Here is a 10,765-nt window from a genome sequence, read left to right on the forward strand (position 1 = left end):
GCTGTCCCCGCCCCCCCCACCCCCCACCCCACAACAGTACCCGGAATGTGATGTTCCCCTTCCTGTGTCCATGAAACATGAAATCTTTTCCTGACTATCCAGACAGAAAGAGAAAACCGGAAGAGGCCAAAGAAGCAACAATTAATAGACTTGTGACTTCTATGCCATCTGTAGAATGGCATAGAACATTTAATAGACCAATTAATAGACTTGTGACTTCTACACCATCTGTAACAAAGGGAGACATTTCAGTAAGGGTTTCAAAAATGCCTGGAATGTGGTTTCTAAAAATTCACCTTTATGTGGCATAAAACTTTTTTTCTACAAATGGTATCTTGTGCCTGCCTACAAAAGGGGAGGAAACCCAGAAAACAAAACAAAACTGGGGTGGTGTCCTGTTGTGTGAAGGGAGGGCCAGTATTATACCACAGCACTCGTTTAGTAACTTAAGTGAATATTCTGTAGCAGTAAAGGAATTGTAATTTTACTTTGCCCTGTGAGTCCCTGCCACACAGAAGAGCTCTTCTTGAGAAACTAAAATTTTCAAATCTGGCTATCCTCAAAGGACACCTGGAACCTGGCTTAGGTACTCAAGAAGATGAAGGCTTCCTGCTAGCAGGAACCAATTGTCCACTACCATTTAGGCCTGCTGCAAAATAGTCTAAGCACCAGTCAAATTGGCTATTTCAGTTAACCTGAATGTCATTTGCTCCTACATTTTCAATTTCACTGTTTTCTAAATTAACGTTTTAAAACAACTTTCTAATACAAGTATAACTTTTTAATTACTAAAGTTATCAATATTGGGTTTAGCTGACAAAGCACTTCCTTAGGATGAACTAAAAGATGCTTCTCCCATAGGTAATTTGCACATGGGTTACCTCATAATCTTTTAACTATCATTCAAAGTTAATTAATTTGTAAACATTACTGAATAACTTGGCTTATCAATTATGCATGGGAAACGAAGGAGCAACAGTGGCACAAGGCAAAAAGCCTTGAAGGAAAAAATTTTTGTCTGTATTTTCATTGCATTTTCAGAGGCAAAGAGGAGAGCCACAATGCTATTGGCTATTTATTCAACAGAGTTATATTGAATCGACAACTAATTTACAAGTTTCAGGGCCTTTATTAAATTTCTTAGCAATAGACTTAAGCTAGTGCTCTCTTCCCTCCTTCTCCCCCATTATATACAGTCACTACTGTAAACAGCTTGTATCTACAGACTAAGCTGTGACTTAACTGTCAGGGTACAGTTGTAGTAGGAACATCCTTCTTTCTTAATCATCCTTTTTAATTCAAAGAAAATATTCTCTAAGTGTCTGAATAGTCTAGACAATGTGACATATGATTTAAGTCACCCCTACACATACAGCTTCTGTACTTACCTTTGAAGAGATTGTAATCCAACATTTCTTTAATAAGCCCCACTGAAAACTGTTTTTCCTTTGAGACAAACTTTCTTGGAAAAAAGTTGAATTCAATAAATGTCTACCCAAAAAGAGAGTCCTACCCCAAATCACAGGTGTAGATATTATTACACCCGTTTCATAAAACTTGCAAGTCCCTATACTGTGCAAATAGGCTCATAAATGAACACAGGATTCTCCTAACATTTGATGACTTTAGTGTAGAAATTGGTCTCTAGAGTTCTGTCTCTTCTTCTGTGCTAGTAGCTATGTCCAAACCATTATAAAGAGACATCCCTGTGTGCCAAATTTCCAAGGACAGTTCTCTGAGAGAAGGCAGTGCCAGCAGCTGCATGCTTAGCTTGGCTCTCTGCTGTATAGTTCTTAGCATTAGAGGATGGCTTTGGCTTATCGGGAAGGAGTTCGGTGAGGGGTTTCTAGAGAACAATCTCCATGGAAGGATGGCTCATAGACTCAATTATTTTTTTGTAAAGTTCATCAAATTCCTTCTTCGAACCTGTTTTCATGGTATCAGAAAGGAGAAGACTACGGAAGTGGTTAACGTTTCTATGAGCTTCAACTTCTTCATCTTCATCAATTATCCTGTCTTCAATCTCCTGAAGCTTACTTCAGGCAACTTCACACTGGTTCTCCAGTCGTCTGATCTATTTCTTCACAAATAGCATCTAATATCCCAGGTAGAGAAAGGCCACTAGTGCATGGATTTACTCCACACTCCACACCCCTCTACATCTTGGTGTGCACAAAGAATTCATTCATTATGACCAGCACAGAGCTCTGCTTAAATTATTATTATTATTATTATTATTATTATTATTATTATTATTATTATTATTTTAGCAGGCAGTTGTCATCCTCCTCCTCTCACTTGTGTTTCTTTTTGCAACGAATGAAAAAATGTCGTGCACCATTCTCCTGCTGAGGCTGCTTGGGAATGTGCGTGGTCTTAGCCACTGTTCCAGCTGGGCGCTGTCTGCTCCCAGGTGGGAAAACCGGCTAGGGAAGGCGAGCGAGCGGCTGCAGGAAGTCCAAGCTGCAGCTCAGAGGGAGGCCGCTGAAAGGCTAGAGGAGCACAGCCATGTCCATGAGAAGGTAGCTGCAGCCACAGCGACTGCTGAGAGGCACCAGCCTCTGAGCCCACTCTGGACCCTATATCACACCTTCTAGCGCTAGTCCTGCCTCTTATCTGCCATCTTAATCCGCCATCTTAATCTGAGCTCTCATATGAATTTTAAAATAGTTTTTTTCTAGTTCTGTGAAGAATGTCATTGGTAGTTTGATAGGAATAGCATTGAATCTTGAAGCTGCTTTTGGCAATTTGACCATTCTAATGGTAATCATTCTTCCTATCCATGAGCATGAAATGTTTTTCCATTTGTTTGTGTCATCTCTCTCTTTTTTTTTTTAGCAGTGTTTTGCATTCTCTTTGTAGAGATCTTTCACCTTTCTGGGTAGTCATGTTCCTAGGTATTTCGTATTTTTTTTGTAGGGATTGTGACTGGGGTTGCATTCTTGATTTACCTCTGAACTTTACTGTTGTTGGTGTCTAGGAATTCTAGTGATTTTTTTTGTGGGAATGGAGTTCCGCTCTGTTGCCCATGCTGGAGTGCAGTGGCATGATCACGGTCCACTGTAAACTCCACCTGCTGGCTTCAACTGATTCTCCTGGCTCATTCTCCCAAGTAGTTGATCCTACAGGCATGCACCACTACACCTGGCTAAGTTTTATATTTTTAATAGAGGCAGCGGTTTGCCATGTTGACCAGAGTAGGGTGGTCTTGAACTGCTGGCCTCAAGAGATCCACCTGCCTCAGCCTCCCAATTTGCTGGGATTACAGGTGTGAGCCACCACATTTGGCCTGTGATTTTTGTACGTTGATTTTTTATCCTGAGACTTTGCTTAAGTTGTTTATCAGCTTAAGGAGCTTTTGAGTTGAGACCACAAGGTTTTCTAGGTGTAGGATTATGTCATCTGGACACAAGAGTAGTTTGACTTCCTCTCTTTCTATTTGGATTTTTTTTTTTTTATTTCTCTTACCTGATTCCTCTGCCGAGGACTTCCAATACTATGTTGAATAGAATCGGTGAGAGAGGGCACCTTTGTCTTGCACCAGTTTTCAAGGAGAATGCTTTCAGCTTTGTCCCATTCTGTATGATGTTGGCTGTGAGTCTCTCATACACGGATCTCATTATTTTGAGGCATGTTTCTTCAATACCTAGTTTATTGAGAATTTTAAGCCTGAAGGGGTGTTTAATTTTATTAAAAAGCTTTTCTACAGCTATTGAGATAATAGTTTGGTTTCTGTTTTCTGTTTTGTTTATATAATGAATTACATTTTTTGATTTGTGTGTGTTGAACCAATTTTTAATTTTATGAATAAAATGTACTTGATCTTGGTGGATAAGTTTTTTAATATGCTGTCAGCTTCAGTTTGTCAGTGTTTTGTTGAAGATATTTTCATCAAGGATATTGGCCTGGGGCGGGGGTTGTTGTTTCCTTGCTAGGTTTTGATGTCAGGGTTATGAAATGATTTAGGGAGAAGTCTTTTCTTGGTTGGTTTTTTTTTTTGGGGGGGGGAATAGTTTCAGCCGGAATGATACCAGCTCTTCTTTGTACATCTGTTAGTATTTAGTTGTGAATCCTTCTGGTCTTGGGCCTTTATTAATTGGTAGGCTATTTATTAGTGATTCACTTCTGGTGCTCATTATTGGTGTGTTCAGAGATTGAATTATTTCCTGGTTTCATCTTGGGAGGGTGTATGTGTCCAGGAATTAATCTATCTTTTTCTATATCTTTTTATTTATATGCATTGCGGGCTATTATACTGTCTGGTGTTAATTCGTATTTTCATGGGGTTTGTGGTAATATCCATTTCATAGTTTTTGATTGTGTTTATTTAGATCTTCTCTCCCTATTTCTTTATTCTAGCTAGCTATGCACTTAGTTTATTATTTTATGTCAAAACACCGACTCCTTGAGTTAATCTTTTAATGCTTTTTCATGTCTCTATCTTCTTTTCAGTTCTGATTTTGGTTATTTCTTGTGTTCCGCTACCTTCGTGGTTGGCTTTTTCTTGGTTCTCTAGTTCTTCTAGTTGTGATGTTAAGTTGTTAAATTGAGATCTTTCATTTATTTATTTATTTATTTATTTATTTACTTACTTACTTACTTACTTATTTTGAGATGGAGTCTCGCTCTGTCTCCCAGGCTGGAGTGCAGTGGCGTGCTTTCTAACTTTTTGATATGGGCATTTAGTGCTGTAAATTTTCCTTTTAACACTGCCTTAGCTGTATTCTAGAGATTCTAGGATGTTGTATCTTTATTCTCACTAGTCTGAACAAACTTTCTGATTTCTATTTTAATTTTGTTATTTACCCAAAAGTCATTTAAGAGCAGGTTATTCCATTTTCATGTAATTGTATGGTTTTGAATGAATTTTTTAGTCCTGGTTTATTATTTGTTTGTGCTGTGGTCTGAGAGATTGGTTGTTATTATTTCTGTTGTTTTGCATTTGTTTAGGATTGTTTTGATTATGATTACGTGATTGATTTTAGAGTATTTGTCATGTGGAGATGAGAAGAATGTATATATTACTGTTTTTGAGTGGAGAGTTTTGTTGATATCTATCAGATCCAGTTAAGCTAGTGCTGAGTTTAGGTCCTGAATATCTTTGTTAATTTTCTGCCTTGATGATCTTTCTAATATGCTGAGTGGGGTGTTGAAGTCTCCCACTCTTACTGTGTGTGAGTCTACGTCTCTTTGAAGGTCTCTAAGATCTTGCTTTACGGATCAGAGTACTCCTATGCTCGGTGCATATATATTTATGATAGGTCTTCTTGTTTCATTGAACCCTTTACCATCACATAATGCTTCTCTTTGTCTTTTTTGATGTTTGTTGGTTTAAAGTTTGTTTTGCCTGAAGTTAGGATTACATTTTGTTCTTTCTCTTGTTTTCCATTTTCTTGGTAGATTTTTCTGCATCCCTTTGAGTCTATGTGTGTGATTTCATGTGAGATGGGTTTCTTGAAGACAGCTTGCCAATGACTCTTGGCATTGAATCGACCTTACTACTCTGTGCCTTTTAATTGGGGCATTTGGCCTGTTTACCTTCAAGGTTAGTATTGATATGTGTACATTTGATCTTGTCAACATGATATTAGCTGGCTATTTTTCAGACTTGTTTATGTGGTTGCTTTATATTGTTACTGGCTTCATATTGTTATTGTATTTCAGTATGTTTTTGTAGTGGCTGGTAATGGGCTTTCTTTTCCATATTTGGTGACTTTTTCAGGGGCTCTTTTAAGGTAGGTTTGATGGTAAAAAATTTTCTTAGCATTTGCTTGTCTGAAAATTATCTTAATTTCTTTTTGCTTATGAAGCTTAGTTTGGCTATATATGGAATTCTGTGTTGGAGTTTATTTTCTTTAAGAATGTTGAATATTGGCTTTCCAGTAGGGTTTCTGCTGAGAAGTTCACTGTTTTTCTGATTGGATTCCCTTTCTAGGTGACCTGACCTTGTTTTCTAGCTGCCGTTAACATTTTTACTTTTATTTTATGTTTGGAGAATCTGATGATTATGTTGCTTGGGGATGATTTTCTTCAGAAGTATTTTACTGGGATTCTCTGCATTTTTTGAATTTGCGTTTTGGCCTCTCTAGCTAGGTTGAAGAAGTTCTCATGGATGATAATCTGAAATATGTTTTCCAAGTTGCTTCCACTCTCTCCATCTTTTTCAGGGACTTTGGTGAATCAAAGATTTGGTCTCTTTACATAATCCCATATTTGTCAGAGGTTTTGTTCATTCTTTTTAATTTTTTTTCTCTCTTCTTTTCTGGCTGTCTTGTTTCAGAAAGCCTGTCTTCAAGCTCTGAGATTCTTTCCTCCACTTGGTCTATTTTCCTATTAATACTTGTGATTGCATTATGAAATTTTTGTAGTGTGATTTTCAGCTCTATTAGTTCAGTTATATTTCTTTCCATAGTGGCTGTTTTATCTTTCAGCTCTTATATTATTTTATTTTGATTCTTAGCTTATATAGATTGGGTTTTGATGTACTCCTGGATCTCAATGATCTTCCTTTTTATTCATATTCTGAATTTTATTTCTGTCATTTCAGCCATCAGCCCTGTTCAGAACCTTTGCTGGAGAGGTGGTGCAGTCATGTGGAGGACCAAGGCACTCTGGCCTTTTGAGTTGTCAGGGTTCTTGTGCTGGTTTTCTCATCTTTATGGGCTTATGGGGTTTTTTTATTTTTAAAATTTTTGGTCTAAGTTGCTGAACTTGGATTTTTTTCTTGTATTTTATTTATGCCCTTTATGGTTTGATTGTGGTATGAAGTCAGTTAAGCCAACTGTCTTCATTTCTGGAAGATTTTGGGGGACGAACACTCTACTTTGAATTCTTGTACCATTTGCTCTCACTCTGGGGGCCTTGTATCAGGCCCCAGAGTTGTTCTCTGTCTTTTTGATGTTTGAAATTCACCACACTGAGGGGTCAAGGTGCTTTCCAACAGCTGGTCACTAGACTCTGACGGGTGGTATCAGTCAAAGTGTTTTGTAATGCGGTTACTGAAGAATCTGTTCATTTTTGCATGTGCCAGCAACAGCAGCAGTCTGGCAGGGTGCACACTTGTCACCTGTGGCAGGGTGCTAACAGGGGCTTGAGGGACTGCCTCTATGTGAGTGTTCATCACAGTGGTGAAGGCAGTTCGGCTTGGGGCCAAGGGGTCCTTGTTTGCAAGGGTCATGATGGTGGTGGTGTTAGCATGGAGGTGGAGCTCTGGGGGGCGTAGGTCTGTGTGCATTCTTTTTGTGCCACAGATATGAGTGGTTGCTCAGGGTGGAGGAGAATTCCTTGTTCTTTATGCTTACTTTTTCTCCTGTGACAGTGTTGGTGCAAGGGTGGGCCTTGCTGATTCTGTGCTTGCCAAGGCTCTGACTGCAATGGCGGTTTGTGGAGAGAGGGCGGTGGTCTGTATATTTGCTGTAGCAGTGGAAGGGCAGGGTGCATGCATAGAGGTGCACTGACAGGTCAAGGAAAGCAAACATGCCCATGTACACACTTGTTATCCAAGTGATGTGCGGGGTGGCTGTTGGCCCACGGGAAGCTGCATTGTGAGGAGGTAGCAGAAAGTCTCTTGTGTGGCCATGGGGGCAGCACTGTTGGAGCTCTCCATTAGTCAGAAACGTTTCACCAGCACAGAAGCCATGATGCAGGTCCCTAGGGCACTCAAGGCTTCTTTGCACAAGTGTGACTAGGCTGGGGCCAACTGGAGAGGCCAGGAAATTAAGGGGTGCTCATGTCAGACCAGCCCCATGTGGTAGACAAGAATACCCTGCAGAGTTAAGGTTCAATAGTTCCTCTAGGGCTAATGTCTCCTGTGGGAGCAAGTCAAGCCTGGGGGAATGGCTGTCTCTGCCTCTGCTCCACTACAGATGCTGCTGCACGAAACTCCCTGGGCTTCACCTCAGCTGGATTGCTACCCTTACCACTTATTTAAGCAGGTGTCCCTGCCAACTCGAGTGTCCGTGGTGATTGAGAGGTCTCCTACTGCTGGCATTCAAGAAGCCTATGGAGAGAACACATTGCTTTTTTACCAGTTCAACTCATGCATTCTTCTGGAGTTACTGACGGCCAGGAACAAGTCCCAGTGTGGAGTAGCCACGCTTCCTCCGTCTTGCTAGCTACTGTTTCTTTCTTCTCTCCACTCTGATGATACATTAGGAGTGTGCCAATCATCTGGGTCCCTCAGTGGCAACTGGGTGCTCCAGTGTTGGGTATATATATATACACGTATATATACATATATATACACACATATGTATACATACATATATACACACATATGTATACATACATATATACACACATATGTATACATACATATATACACACACATATGTATACATACATATATACACACATATGTGTATATACATATACACACATATGTATATATACATACGTGTATACACATATGTATACACGTATGCATATATATGTATACACATATGTATATATATGTATACACATATGTATATATACGTATACACATATGTATATATACATATATACACATATATACATATATAACATATACATATACATATATACACATATATACACATATACATATACATATATACACATATATATACATATATACACATATATACATATATACACATATATACATATATACACGCATATATACATATATACACATATATACATATATACACACATATACACGTATATACACACATATACATGTATATACACATATATACACACATATACATGTATATACACATATATACACACATATACATGTATATACACATATATACACATATATATACATATACACATATATGCACATATATACATATCTATACACATATATATATGTATAGTGAGTTTTTTATGTTTATTTGTATTATTTTTTATATCTACTTTAAGTTCTGGGATACCTATGCAGACTGTGCCAGTTTCTTACATAGGAATAAACGTGCCATGGTGGTTTGTTGCACCCATCAGCCCATTACCTACATTAGGTATTTCTCCTAATGCTATCCCTCCCCTAGCACCACCCCCAGCCCCCCACCACCACCACCAACAGGACCTGGTGTGTGATGTTTCCCTCCCTGTGTTTACGTCTTCTCATTGTTCAACTCCCACTTATGAGTAAGAACATGTGGGTTTTGTTTTCTGTTCCTGTGTTAGTTTGCTGAGAATGATGGTTTTGAGCTTCATCCCTATCCCTGCAAAGGACATGAACTCATGTTTATGGCTGCATAGTATTCCATGGTGTGTATGTGCCACATTTTCTTTATCTAGTCTATCATTGATGGGCATTTGGGTTGGTCCCAAGTCTTTGCTATTGTGAATACTGCTGCAATAAACATATGTGTCCATGTGTCTTTATAGTAGAATGATTTATAAGCGTTTGGGTATATACCCAGGAGTGGGATTGCTGGGTCAAATGATATTTCCGGTTCTAGGTTCTTGAGGAATTGACACACTGTCTTCCACAATGGTTGAACTAATTGACACTCCCACCAACAGTGTAAAAGTGTTCCTATTTCTCCACATCCTCTACAGCATCTGTTGTTTCCTGACTTTTTAATGATCATCATTCTAACTTGCATGAGATGGTATCTCATTGTGATTTTGATGTGCATTTCTCTAATGACCAGTGATGATGAGCTTTTTTTCATATGTTTGCTGGCCACATAAATGTCTTATTTTAGAAGTATCTGTTCATATCATTTGCCCACTTTATGATGGGGTGGTTTGTTTTTTGTCTTGTAAATTTGTTTAAGTTCTTTGTAGATTCTGGATATTAGCCCTTTGCCAGATGGGTAGATTGCAAAATTTTTTTCCCATTCTGTAGGTTGCCTGTTCACTCTGATTATAGTTTCCTTTGCTGTGCAGAAGCTCTTTAGTTTAATTAGATCCCATTTGTCAATTTTGGCTTTTGTTGCCATTGCTTTTGGTATTTTAGTCATGAAGTCTTTGCCCATGCATATGTCCTGAATGATATTGCCTAGGTTTTCATTTAGGGTTTTTGTATTTGTTTGTTTTAGGTCTTACATTCAAATCTTTAATCCATCTTGAGTTAATTTTTGTATAAGGTGTAAGGAAGGGGTCCAGTTTCAGTTTTCTGCATATAGCTAGCCAGTTTTCCCAACACCATTTATTAAATAGGGAACCCTTTCCCCATTGCTTGTTTTTGTCAAGTTTGTCAAAGAACAGATGGTTGTAGACATGTGGCATTATATCTGAGGCCTCTGTTCTGTTCCATTGGTCTATATATCTGTTTTGGTACCAGTACCATGCTGTTTTGTTCATGGTAGCCTTGTAGTATAGTTGAAGTCAGGTAGTGTGATGCCTTCAGCTTTTATTTTTTTGCTTAGGATTGTCTTGGCTGTATGGGCTCTTTTTCACTTCCATATGTAATTTAAAGTAATTTTTTCTAATTCTGTGAAAAAAGTCAATGGTAGCTTGATGAGGATAGCATTGAATCTATAAATTACTTTGGGCAATATGGCCATTTTCATGACATTGATTATTCCTGTCCATGAGTATGGACTGATTTTCCAATTGTTTGTGTCCTCCCTTACTTCCTTGAGCAGTGAGACCTGAGATTTTCCTGAAGTTGCTTGTCAGCTTAAGGAGATTTGGGGCTGAGATGACAGGGTTTTCTAAATATACAATCACGTCATCTGCAAAAGAGACAATTTGACTTCCTCTTTTCCTATTTGAATACCTTTTATTTTTTTCTCTTGCCTGATTGCCCTGGCCAGAACTTTCAATAATATGTTGAATTGGA

At 38.5% G+C, this 10,765-nt stretch overlaps 1 pseudogene; it reads right to left on the reverse strand.

Annotated features, from left to right (window-relative positions):
• Window positions 1-1,644: 1,644 nt before the first annotated feature.
• On the reverse strand, window positions 1,645-7,234 carry LOC116811083 (coiled-coil domain-containing protein 117-like; annotated as a pseudogene).
• Window positions 7,235-10,765: the final 3,531 nt, after the last annotated feature.

This window comes from Hylobates moloch, unplaced genomic scaffold, assembly GCF_009828535.3.
Source record: "Hylobates moloch isolate HMO894 unplaced genomic scaffold, HMol_V3 SCAFFOLD_7, whole genome shotgun sequence".
Classification (NCBI taxonomy): domain Eukaryota; kingdom Metazoa; phylum Chordata; class Mammalia; order Primates; family Hylobatidae; genus Hylobates; species Hylobates moloch.